This window comes from Heptranchias perlo, chromosome 12 (genome assembly GCF_035084215.1).
Source record: "Heptranchias perlo isolate sHepPer1 chromosome 12, sHepPer1.hap1, whole genome shotgun sequence".
In the NCBI taxonomy this organism is placed as follows: Eukaryota; Metazoa; Chordata; class Chondrichthyes; order Hexanchiformes; family Hexanchidae; genus Heptranchias; species Heptranchias perlo.
This window is the reverse complement of record NC_090336.1, coordinates 17999848-18013373: the sequence shown is the minus strand read 5'-3', so window position 1 is coordinate 18013373 and position 13526 is coordinate 17999848. Positions and strand designations below refer to the sequence as shown.

At 45.9% G+C, this 13526-nt stretch overlaps 1 protein-coding gene across 2 annotated transcripts in view; it reads right to left on the bottom strand.

The window, feature by feature from the left end:
* slc25a22a (solute carrier family 25 member 22a) overlaps window positions 1–13526 on the bottom strand; it is a 144806-nt gene that overhangs the window by 91949 nt on the left and 39331 nt on the right. The window lies entirely within an intron of this gene.

Here is a 13526-nt window from a genome sequence, read left to right as displayed (position 1 = left end):
AAACCATGGAATTACAGACCAATTAGCCTAACATCTGTTGTCAGGAAATAACTAGAGTCTATAATTAAGGATAGAGTGACTGAACACCTTGAACATTTTCAGCTGATCAGAGAGAGCCAGGATGGATTTGTAAAGGGTAGGTCATGCCTGATGAATCTGACTGAATTTTTTGAAGAGGTATCTAAATTAGTGGACAGGTGAATGTCTATGGATGTTGTTTATATGGACTTTCAGTAAAGTCCCTCATAAGAGACTGTTAGCTAAAGTTGAAGCTCATGGAATTGAGGGCAAATTATTGACCTGGTTAGGAAATTGGCTGAGTGGCAGGAGACAGAGAGTAGGGATAATGGGCAGGTACTCAAGTTGGCAGCATGTGACTAGTGGTGTCCCACAGGGATCTGTGTTGGGGCCTCAACTATTCACTGTATTTATCAACGACTTAGATGACGGGATAGAGAGCCACATATCCAATTTTCCTGAAGACACTGGGAAGATTGGGTTTGTTTTCCTTGGAGCAGAGGAGGCTGAGGGGGGACATGATTGAGGTGTACAAAATTATGAGGGGCACAGATAGGATGGATACTAAGGAGCTTTTTCCCTTCGTTGAGGGTTCTATAACAAGGGGACATAGATTCAAGGTAAAAGGCGGGAGGTTTAGAGGGGATTTGAGAAAGAACTTTTTCACCCAGAGGGTGGTTGGAGTCTGGAACTCACTGCCTGAAAGGGTTGTGGAGGCAGGAACCCTCACAACATTCAAGAAGCATTTGGATGAGCACTTGAAATGCCATAGCATACAAGGCTACGGACCAAATGCTGGAATATGGGATTAGAGTAGACAGGGCTGATGGCCGGCGCGGACACGATGGGCCGAAGGGCCTCTATCCGTGCTGTATGACTCTATGACTCTCTATGACACAAAGATAGGCAGCACTGTAAGCAGATGGAAGCATAAAATTACAGAGAGATATTAACAGATTAAGTGAATGGGCAAAACTGTGGCCAACAGATTTCAATGTAGGCAAATGTGAGGTCATCCACTTTGGACTTAAAAGGATAGATCAGAGTACTTTCTAAATGGTGAAGCTCGAAACAGTGGAGGCCCAAAGAGACTTAGAGGTCCATGTACATAGATCATTAAAATGTCATGGACAGGTACAGAAAATAATCAAAAAGGTTAATGGAATGCTGGCCTTTATATCTAGAGGACTAGAATACATAGGGGTAAAAGTTATGCTCCAGCTATACAAAGCCCTGGTTAGATCACACCTGGAGTACTGTGCTCAGTTCTGGGCACTGCACCTTAGGAAGGATATATTGGCCTTGGAGGGAGTGCAGCGTAGATCTACTAGAATGATACCTGGACTCCAAGGGTTAAATTACGAGGAGAGATTACACAAACTAGGGTTGTATTCCTTGGAATTTAGAAGATTAAGGGGTGATTTGATCGAAGTTTTCAAGATATTAAGGGGAGCTGATAGTTTATCTCTATCTACCCTATTTCCGCTGGTTGGGGAGTCTAGGACTAGGGGACATAGCATAAAAATTAGAGCCAGGACTTTCAGGAGTGAAGTTAGGAAACATTTCTACATACAAAGTGTGGTAGAAGTTTGGAACTCTCTTCCGCAAACGGCAGTTGATGCTAGCTCAATTGTTACTTTTGTTAAATTTGAGATTGATAGATTTTTGTTAACTAAAGGTATTACCATCGCCGAATCCCCCACCATCAACATCCTGGGGGTCACCATTGACCAGAAACTTAACTGCACCAGACATATAAATACTGTGGCTACAAGAGCAGATCAGAGGCTGGGTATTCTGCGGCGAGTGACTCACCTCCTGACTCCCCAAAGCCTTTCCACCATCTACAAGGCACAAATCAGGAGTGTGATGGAATACTCTCCACTTGCCTGGATGAGTGCAGCTCCAACAACACTCAAGAAGCTCAACACCATCCAGGACAAAGCAGCCCGCTTGATTGGCAACCCACTTGATTGGCACCCCACCACCTCCCTAAACATTCACTTCCATCACCACCGGCGCACAGTGGCTGCAGTGTGTACCATCCACAGGATGCACTGCAGCAACTCGCCAAGGCTTCTTCGACAGCACCTCCCAAACCCGCGACCTCTACCACCTAGAAGGACAAGGGCAGCAAGCACATGGGAACAACACCACCTGCACGTTCCCCTCCAAGTCGCACACCATCCCAACTTGGAAATATATCGCCGTTCCTTCATCATCGCTGGGTCAAAACCTTGGAACTCCCTTCCTAACAGCACTGTGGGAGAACCGTCACCACACAGACTGCAGCGGTTCAAGAAGGCGGCTCACCACCACCTTCTCAAGGGCAATTAGGGATGGGCAATAAATGCTGGCCTCGCCAGTGACGCCCACATCCCATGAGCGAATAAAAAAAAAAGGTATTATGGGATATGGGGCTGAGGCAGATGCATAGTTCGGTCACAGATCAGCCATGATCTCACTGAATGGCAGAACAGGCTCGAGTGGCTAAATGGCGTACTCCTGTTTCTATTGTTCCTAAGCCATCTGGGAAAAAAAAGGAAGTCAGAAATGCACTCATTTCCCACATAATAGCACAAATGGATCGGCATACTGCGCCTTCATCAGGATACTTGGGTACCGCACAAGTTAACCCATTCATGTACAATTCTATTATACAATATTTTAACATAATTTTTTAAATATCCATTTATTTCAATTAAAAAGATTGATGGCCGCATACAAAAAAACCCTAACCCTAATACAAGAACTCATTAACTGATGGAAATAAATCCTCTGCACATTATCACACTGCAGAAATTAAAGTTTTACTGAAGTACTAAAAACAACCTCCCCACAATGGCTCCGGAGTTTATTTGGCGAGTACCTTTCCCATACAGAGTAGGAAGGCCCAGGATTGATATCTGGTTTGTGCTGATCTTTGTTAGGATAGGGGTAGCATGCTACAGTAGCCCTCGGTGACCATTTTTTTTTATAAAGAGAGAGGGGAAAATCGGACAGGACTTCTGATTATCTAGTGACCCCTGCTAGAAGTAAGTCTGTTAACTTTAAGTCATCCACATGATTGGGTTTCAGCTGAAATGGTCGAACAACCTGTCAACATTCATGGTCAAGGCTCATTCATGAATGGTCTTTTGACTGAGGTATTGGTGGATCATGGAAAGATAACAAGGTGTCAACATCTTTAGAGGAGATGGGGAGGGGGGGGGGAAGAAAATTGGTGAGCACAAAAAAAACTTGAAAGGAATACTGCAAAAATGTTGAAGGAATTGCCAATAGAACTACAAACTGCCAAAATTCCCACCTCCACTAATTATATCTGACTAGGCCTGTCCTTATAGCCTAGTCAGATATAAACGGTTTCCCCCACCGTTTATATCTGACTAGGCTATAAGGACAGGCTACAAAATTATGGCATCACACAACAAAAAGATTGGAACTTGACGCTAGATTTTTATATCTACGTCAGTCACATCCATGTGCAAACAGGAAATGTTTAAACTTGAATGGAGGCTGGAGCTTTCAAATCAAATCAATCCTCGTCAGTTTGCCGTTATGATGATGAATTTTGATTCAGAGCAGCTTATGCATTCAATGATATGCATATTAAGCAGAATAAAGTTTTGACATATTAAAAATATATAAAAGCATCGCTGGAATAGTTATGTGATGCAGCCAGCACACTCATTTGTGACCGATTAACTGCCTGAGCATAAATCCAGACAGTGCTCCAGGACTGTGTGTCTCGTTGGACTGTGATTTACAATCCTCATCTATCAGCTACAGCAAAGTGACTCATTCATCTTGAATTAATGCACTGTACAAGGCAGGCAGTATGTGCCGAGATGTTAGCTGTATATTACACATCATTTACTATTGAATTTGTGGGAAATGTTTATAACCGTTTAGTTATTTATTTCAGTTAGAATCTGGAGAAGTTTTTAAGAAGTTTCTAGATATAATTAGGAATACTCTAGCTTAACTGCAGCCCTGAGTTGGTAACTCCATGAGCTCGATTTTCAAGCTGAAGTGCGGGTGCGTTCGGTGCTCCGAAAATCAGGGAAATCCCGAGCGGGTGAGGAAGCCGGCTCCAGCCCGCCGACTTCCGGGTTCCCCACAGACGTGTCTATGCGCGCGCGCCTCACGAATGCGGAAGTCCCACCAGCAATTAAAGCCGGCGGGATGATAGTTAAGTGATATTTAGATAGTTTAAGTATTTGAAATAGTTAATTTCATGGTGATTGAGGCAGAGGACCGATTTTCATTCAGCCTCAGCGTGTTTCCCGTGCTGTGGGAAACACTCCATGTTTTAGGAGACGTGTTTCAGTCAGCAGCCAGTTGGACATTGAAATGCTTGTTTGACAGATGGGGATAAAAGTTGAGTTATTGCAGCAGGGCACTCAGTTCTCTCAGGCAAACTTTAGGCTGGGAGGTCTTTGTGTTTCCACTGAAAATTCTTAATTTTCAACTAGAATTCTTCTGTTCACACATATTTACAACTTTTCGGACCCCCTCAAACTGACACCATCAGGATGAGGGGGTGCGACGGCTGCATTCACCACTACATCCGAGGACGAGCAACATCACCATCCTCGCCAAGCACAGCGTGCACTTCTGCCACTTGGAGCTCCGCAACGAAGTGCTGCGCTACAGGCATCTGCACAAGAGCACAGAGGGCAATAACAGAGAGCGACGTCGCAGGAGGCACTGCCCTCGTCAGAGGGTCTACAGACCAAGGCTCAGCTTCTTGGACCTCTCTAAGGAGCAGTGCACACGGAGGCTGAGAGTGAGTCACCAGGTGGTCACAGACATCTGCAGCCTCCTTCATGCCGAACTGCTCTCGGGTGGGCTGAGCAGCATCTCATTACCCGTCGCTGTCAAAGTCACCACTACCCTCAACTTCTTCACCTACGGATCAATCCAGGGTGCCACCGGGGGCATTGCCGGGATCTCCGAGTCATCTGCACACAAGTGCATAAGGCAGGTCACCGACGGCTTGTTCCGCGGGGCCTCGCATTATGTCAACTTCCCCATGGACGACCTCAGCCAGACGGAGGGGGTAGTGGGATTCCACTCTGTGGCTGGCTTCCCACGGGTACAGGGTGCAATCGATTGCACGCATATAGCAATACGAGCACCTCCACACGAGCCAGGACTGTTCATCAACAGAAAGGGGTATCACTCCGTCAACGCTCAGCTTATTTGTGACCACGGCAAAAGATTCCTTCATGTGTGCGCCAGATTCCCTGGCAGCTGCCACAATTCCTTCATTCTGAGGGAATCCAACATCCCAGGCCTCTTCCATGCACCGAGTACCCTTAAGGGCTGGCACGGCGGGGACAAGGCATACCCCCTGCACACATGGCTCATGACACCTCTGAGGAACCCCATCACCGAGCAACAGCTTTGATATAACAACAGCCACATCACCACCAGGTCTATAACTGAACATGCTATAGGGCAGCTCAAGACGCAATTTAAGGTCTTTGATCGTTCTGGGGGAGAGCTTCAATACAGACAGAGTGGGACGCATTATAGTAGTGTGTTGTGTCCTGCCCAACAGAGAGGGGTACCACTTGAGGAGGCCCCATTCACATCTGCCATCCACATTGAGGAGGAGGCGGAGGAGGAGCAGGAGGACGAACCCATGGGCAGAGCAGCGGCTCACCTGACTGCTCTTGAGGCCAGGGGGTCACTGATATGTGAACGGTTCTCGTAAGATCAGAAAGTGAGAAGAGTCCAGTCCTCCGACCACCTGGAAAGAGCAGCGCCAACACCAGTCCTCCCACCCCTCCCTGCATAAAACAGTCCTGCAACTACACGTACACCCACTGTAAAGTGACCCACTGGGTGGCATCAAGTGTCACTGTTCATGATGAAGCTCATGAAAGGGCCCTCTCACAAAAGCCAGTCAAGAATGGGCAAGATGTGGCAGTAGTGGTGAGAATGATAACATTTAATGTGAATATAACAAAAACCAAATATAAATGAAAAACACGACATCTGTCAGACACCCTTGTGCATACCCTTCGTGGTCACAAATCCTTAGCCTTTCTCTTCCTACCGCTTCTACGTGGTGCATCCCCTGTGGCTGCAGCAGAGGTAGTGGCAGGTTGCTCATGTTCCTGCCCTGAATGCTTAGATGCTTTCGGCCTATGCCCTCTGGGTTTTGGAGCCCATGAGTGCCCCTCCAAAGTCTGCTTCACCTGCACCTGTGCAGGAATAGACTCGGCCACCTGGAGAGGAGGCAGCATTGCAGGTACTGGTTGAGAGGGAGGCAGCGGGTGAGACGTGGGAGTGCTTTGAGTGGCGTCTCAATTTCCATGTCCCCTTTCGCCATCATCCCTCCCCTGGGCCAGGCCCACATCACTCCTACCACCCTGCTGGACAACAATTTGGAGGACATGTGTGATGCCTTGTAAGGCCAGTGCTAATGTATCTGTCTGCTTGTTTAAAGTGGCAGAATGTTGTTCACCCTGAGTCCGAGTGACCGTTGTCAGGGCCTGAAAGGTCCCATTTGTGAACCGTGCTTGAAGCTCAATGGAGGCTGCCATTCTCTCCATCGCAGACATTCCCGCACTTACCGCCATTCCACTAATGCAGGGGTTAGACTCCTCTATCCTCTGCGCTATTGTGGAGAGTGAGCGTAGCACCTCGCAAATGTGCTGATGTCCCTCGATCATTCTACTTTTAAAGGATGGCACCCGGGGGTTCAGCATCTGCGTCCAGCTGAGCAGAGCCTGGAGAGGAATGCGCCCACCGACGCGGACTCTCCACAGCTGCCCCTGCCACCAGTGTCTGCTCATGCTCACTTGTGTGTGGTGACTCACCAGGTGCCAACCCAACTAACTGACTACTGGGACCCACCGAGGTGTGAGTATCTGCGCTGGTGGATGGCTCGCTATGATGTGACGGTGCACCATCAGATGCCGGGAGCTTCTCTGAGGAATCACCCTCTGTGGTTGTTGAAGGGCCTGTAAGAGAACATAAGGCAATATTAAGCATCATCACAGATGTGTCATGTTGCGATGAGCATAATGACGTGTTCAACATGTATTGTTAATATCAATTCACGTTGTGTGTGATGAATGCTAAAGTTATGTCGCCAGACATTTGTGGCGTGCCAGTCTCACCATCCCTGGCGGACAGGCACTCGAGAGTGTGGGTGATCTCCAGAGCCTCCTGCTCTGCATCTGTGAGGACCATTATTTGTTGTGGCCCCCCCCCCTCCTCCAGTCCTCGTCCTCTCGTGTGCATTTTGCGCTCTCTTCTACTAGAAGGGGAGAAAGTACAGACGTGTGAGTGAGTGAGGGTGAAGCGGCCAGCCGATGAATGCATTGCTTTGGGTGAGGCTGACTGTGAAAGAGAAGCATCAGAGGGTGAGTATGAGACAGAGACATCACATTGGATGAGGATTGTGGTGAGGTGGGTGGTGTGACTAATGGAGAGGTGAGGAAGTGCTCAGGAAGTGCAGGTAAGTTAAGGATGAGACTTAAGTGGGTGTGAGGAGTGATGTGATGGAGTAGTGTTGGCAGTGCAGAATGAGTTTGGGGGGGTGGTGCCGGGTGATGTTGAACACAGAATGTAGGAGAATCAATAAGTATGCTCACTTTTGCTGACCTAGTTAGGTCATTGAAGTGCTTCCTGCGCTGGATCCAGGTGCGGGAGATGTTGCTGCTGCTGGTGACCTCCTCTGCCACCTCGAGCCAGGCCTTCTTGGTGGCAAAGGCAGGGCACTTCCTTCTGCCCACAGGGTAAAACACCTCCCTCCTCTTCCTCACCCTGGCCAGTAGCACCTGCAGTGAGGCATCATTAAATTTTGGAGCAGCCCTGCCCCTGTGCTACTCCATTGTGCCCTTCTGGCGTTTGCTGCACCAAAAGCCTTTGGAGCAATGGCCCTTTAAATAGAGCCAAGCCAGCTGACAGCCTGTCGTGCGGGTGCGCAGTCCGCCCATTGCGCAGCTTTCAGACGGCAAACCCGGAAGTCGCGCTAAGGGTCACCAATTAACTTGCGATCGCATGGGGAAAGGTAAGATTTTATTAGTTGGGTTACCTACGCGTCCATTGGCCCCCCCCCACCCCCCACCGCCCGCTGCCATTTGAAAATCGAGCCCCATGTGACAGGGGAACTGTTCCATGTTTGGGTTATTTCAGTTGACCTATAAAGATCTCTAGAGAGAGACTGGGAGTGAGTCAAAGGCAAAAATATAGAAATATTGGAACTGGCAGACTTAAATAAAAATGTTCAAACATCTATACTGTGACCTAGAAAGAGTCCACTTTCCTGGGAAGTTGATTGTCCTTATAATAATGTGAAAGTTACAATTCTTGTTGGGGAGGAGGACAATGAAGAATGTAGTTACTGGAGTGACGCACATCTGCATCTTCCTTTCAGGATTTCATTGATCAAACCCTACTTTATACACTGGACAGATGCAGTCAAATTTATCAAACACAGACGGACTCATCATGCGGTTTTCAGTAAAGGATCATCTCACACTGAGTACTTTGTGAAAAATGCTATTTTTAAGCTCGCACACCCATAGTGTAGGCCGTGGTGACGCACTGCCAGGCCTCTGCCAATTCTGCTGTCCAACCATCTGCTTGCAGATACAAGAGTGTCCAGAGATGATCTGCACACAGATTGCTCTTTTCTGGGAGGAGCAGCTCGCCTTCACTTAGTACCTCCAGCTCTGCTATTCCCCCCCACCCCCACTACGACAGGGCTTCGGAGATCAGAAACTCCTTAGGGGACAGGAAAAAGTCTGTTTTCTAACTAGATTCATCCTGACAAGTCTACAAGACTTCAACATGATCATGGCAAAATTAATCATTGATATATCCTCCTATTTCATATAGCAATTCTCCAGTGCTATCTGGAAATTCAGCAGGGGTTAGGCCCTTCCTTTTATTGCCAATCCTGTACTCGCACAACGATGCACCTTTTTAAAAAAACAAAGACACTATAGAGTGAAATTTATTTGTAAACAATCTTCACAACATATGAATCAATTTGTTCTAAGCAGGCTTTTGTTTAAAGAAAGCTATGGGGGAGGAATAAATCTTAGTGTTGAAATTATTGCTTTCTTACATTGCTACCTAGGCCCTATGCTCTGGAATTCCTTCCCTAAACCTCTCCGCCTCTCAACCTCTCTCCTCCTTTAAGATGCTCCTTAAAACCTACCTCTTTGACCAAGCTTTTGGTGACCTCTACTAATATCTCATGTGGCTCAGCATCAAATTTTATTGATAACGCTCCTGTGAAGCACCTTGGAATGTTTTACTACGTTAAAAGTGCTTTATAAATGCAAATTGTTGTTGTTGCTGCAAGTCCTTCGCTATTTCATATTACTTTTTAAAAGACTGGCTCGCGATTCGATGGCCAAAGTATTGCAAGCACGCTAATTTAGTCTAGCTGCCGTCGTCCTGCTAAGCACTGTAGGGAAATGCTACAAATGTGGACTATTCTGGTGCAGAGCCCGACCACCTCCTCATGACCAGAATATTAAAAAGGAGGTAAAAAGAAAAAAGAAACTCATGAAAGTTGGAAATCAAAATTAAAAACCTAAATGCTAGAAACTCACAGCAGATGTTCAGCATCTGAAAGAGAAAAAAAGGGTTAGAGCTGCAGAACCCTCAAATCAACCCACTTGAACAATCTCTCTTTTCTCTTTCAAATGTTAACTGACATACGCTCAAGTCAGAACGTGCTGTTTTATAACAGAATAACAAAGAAAGTGTTTGCGTCTTTATGGCTCTTAGCTACAACAACTTGCATTTATATAGCGCCTCTAATGTAGAAAAAGTTCCCAAAATTCTTCACAGGGCCATAATCAAAAAAAAAAGATGCCAAGCCAAAGGAGAAAATATTAGCGGGGGACCAAAAGCTTGGTCAAAGAGGTGGGTTTTCAAGAGGGTCTTAGAGGAGGTGGAGAGGCAGAGAAATTTAGGGAGGGAAATCCAGAGCTCTAGGTGGCTGAAGGTACGACTATCAATGGTGAGACGAAGGGGGATGCACAAGAGGCCAGAGTCAGAGGAGTAGAGAGTGTGGAGAGGGAGCTTGTAGGAGGTTACAGAGATAGTGAGGAGCGAGTTTTGGGCGAACTAAAATTTATGGAGGGTGGTGAATGGGAGGAGGGCCAGGTGAGCATCAGACTAGTCAAGTCAGGAGGTAACAATGGCATGGATGAGGGTTTCAGTGGCAGATGGGCTGAGGTATTCTCTCCAATTTATTACACCTACAAGAGCCTGGTCTTCAGTTGCTTCCAAGCCTTTATTCAAAGATCTCAAGATTACCCACTCCACACCCTCGATGAGTTCTCATATAAATGGATACAAGAGAGTCCCCAATTGATACACACCACCTGAATACAATTAACACTAATTGATATAAATCACATGGATACAATTAACAGTAGGGGCAGAGGTGGAAGTTGGCAATCTTTGTGATGCAGAAGATATGGGATCGGAAGCTTAGTTCGGGGTTTAATAGGGCGGTGAATTTGCTAATGCTCTGGTTCAACTTGAAACAGTGGCCAGGGAGAGGGATGGAATCAGAGCCAAAGGTACAGAGTTTGTAGTGGGGACTGAAGATAATAGCTTCAGTCTTCCCATAGTTAGTCGTGGCTCAGTGGTAGCACTCTCACCTCAAAGTCAGAAGTTCGTGGGTTCAAGTCCCACTCCAGAGACTTGCGCACATAATCTAGATTGACACTCCACTGCAATACTGTGGGAGTGCTGTACTGTTGGAGGTGCCGTCTTTCGGATGAGATGTTCGAGTGAAGTCCCGTCTGCCCTCTCAGGTGGATGTAAAAGATCCCATGGCACTATTTCGAAGAAAGCAGGGGAGTTCTCCCTGGTGTCATGGCCAATATTTATCCCTCAGCCAACGTCACTAAAACAGGTTTTCTGGTCATTATCAAATTGCTGTTTCTGGGACCTTGCTGTGCATAAATTGGCTGCTGCGTTTCCTACATTGCAACTGTGACTACACTTCAAAAATACTTCAATAGCTGTAAGGCGCTTTGGGACGTCCTGAGGTCGTGAAAGGCGCTGTATAAATGCAAGTCTTTCTTCTCCTTCTTTCTTTAGGTGGAGGAAATTGCATCTCATCCAAGTCTGAATCCCAGGCCAGCAGTGTGATAGCACAGAGGCAGTGGAGGGGTTGACAGAAGTGGTGGAACGATAGAGCTGGGTGTCGCCAGCATAGATGTGGAAGTTGACCCCATATCTGCGAATCATGTTGCCAAGGGACAGCATGTCGATTAGGAAGAGGAAAGGGCCAAGGATAGATCCTTGGGGATGCCGGAGGTAGCAGTACAAAGGAAGAGAAGCCTTTGCTGGAGATCCTCAGGCTATGATTGGATAGGTAAGCGTGAAAGCAGTCCCATGGAGCTGGACAGCATAGGAGAGACTTGAGAGGAGGATGGTGTGGTGAACTGTATCAAAAGCTGCAGAGAGGTTGAAGAGGGATAATGCCCCACGGTCACAAAGAACAAATGTGAATTTGGCTAGTGTGCGCTGGTGTTGTGGGAGGGGCAGAAGTCTGATTGGAGGGATTCGTGCAGGGCACAATAAGTCCAAGATGAAGGAAATTGCTGCTTAGAGTTGTGTTTAACCTGACCCGCTTAAAAAAAAAAATCACCTTTTCTGAGAACTTACAGCGCACAATCTAATGAAATGGTAGGTGGGAAAACAATAAAGTTTTCTTTCAAGTACAACTTCTATGCAGTTTTGATTAACAATATTTCAATTTGCCCTCAAAGCGAGGGGACAGAAATAGCTGATTCTCAGAATGAAGCTCCAGTGTGATATTAAACGCCTCTTTACATAGAATTACATAGAATGTACAGCACAGAAACGGATCATTCAGTCCACGCCGGTGTATATGCCCCACACGAGCCTCCTCCCTCCCTACTTCATCTACCGCTATCAGCATATCCTTCTATTCCTTTCTCCCGCATGTGTTTATCTAGCTTCCCCTTAAATCCATCTATGCTAGTCGCCTCAACTACTCCTTGTGGTAGCGAGTTCTACATTCTAACCACTCTCTAGGTAAAGAAGTTTCTCCTGAATTCCCACTTGGATTTATTAGTGACTATCTTATATTTATGGCCCCTAGTTCTGGTTTTCTCCACGAGTAGAAACATCTTCTCTACGTCTAGCCTATCAAACCCTTTCATTATCTTAAAGACCTCTATCAGGTCACCCCTCAGTCTTCTCTTTTCTAGAGAAAAGAGCCCCAGCATGTTCAGCCTTTCCTGATAGGTATAACTTCTCAGTTCTGTTATCATCCTAATAAATCTTTTTTGCACCTTCTCCAGTGCCTCTATCCTTTTTATAATATGGAGAGCAGAATCTTTAATATGAAAACATACAACATGAGGAAGCAATTTTTTTTTGCTATAATTTACCTGAAAATTCACAAGACTGCTTAGAGGGGCAAACAGAACAACGGAATGGGACAGGGAAAAACACTTTCTACTGAGGGAAATACTTGGTCACATTGTGAAAAATAACAGACTAATCCGTAGTTGGATGGATGATGTCTCTCAGCCTGCCTTTAAACCCTGTCATTAAATGCTAGCTACAGAGAATGAAAAAGGAAATGGGCTCACAAGGGATTAAATGCTAAATACTTGCACATCAAATCTACACATACACACACACACGCATGCACTTACACTCATGCATACTTTAACTTGTAAACAAGACAGAAAAGGGGGAAAGTTTTTTACATTTTTAAAAGTAGATATGAGTTGGAAAGGAGACTACAAAAAGAGAAAACAGAAAAATACACACAATATTTCCTTTCATTGATTAAGCAGATTACATATTGCAGTCCAAATGTCATCCTGCATTTCTGATGCTAAGTTCAATTCACTTACATATGGACAGTAAATACACTGTCCTTTTGCTCAATGATTATACTGAAAGTTCACCAATTTAGGACCTTTGTTGCACTGTAAAAAATATTCCCAGGTCGAATAGCCTGAAATCCCCAAAAACATAATTGTGAAACACTAAACTATCCAGCACAGTACAGTACCTAATTGCACTTAGTTATCAGAAGGCCTCCCATTTTGCAACATCAGCTACTTTCCAGTACTCATTAAACACTCGATAGTGGTGGCAGCCTAAAGGCACTTCGATATGAACATAGCAGATAGAAAATCTGATCACAGATAACAGTTCAATGGTCTAAAGACAGAGGGAGTGAAAATTTAGTCACAGTCAATTGGTGGGCATTCATAATAGGCAGGGTCTATAAACAAGGCCTTTTACTGATAATGCAAGTGTCTAATAAGGAAGAACTGTTTACTGTGGTCTTGGCAATAAGCTCACTAAATGAGCTTTCAGAGCATAACCTGAAAATAGGTCTGCCTACATACATACCCAGTACAGAGGACACTGAAGGGCAGCCTGTGTAACATAGCACTTACTAGTCTAGGGTGACAACAGTCTAAAGGGGGGTACAAGTGGACTTTCACTCAGTGACCTCCTCA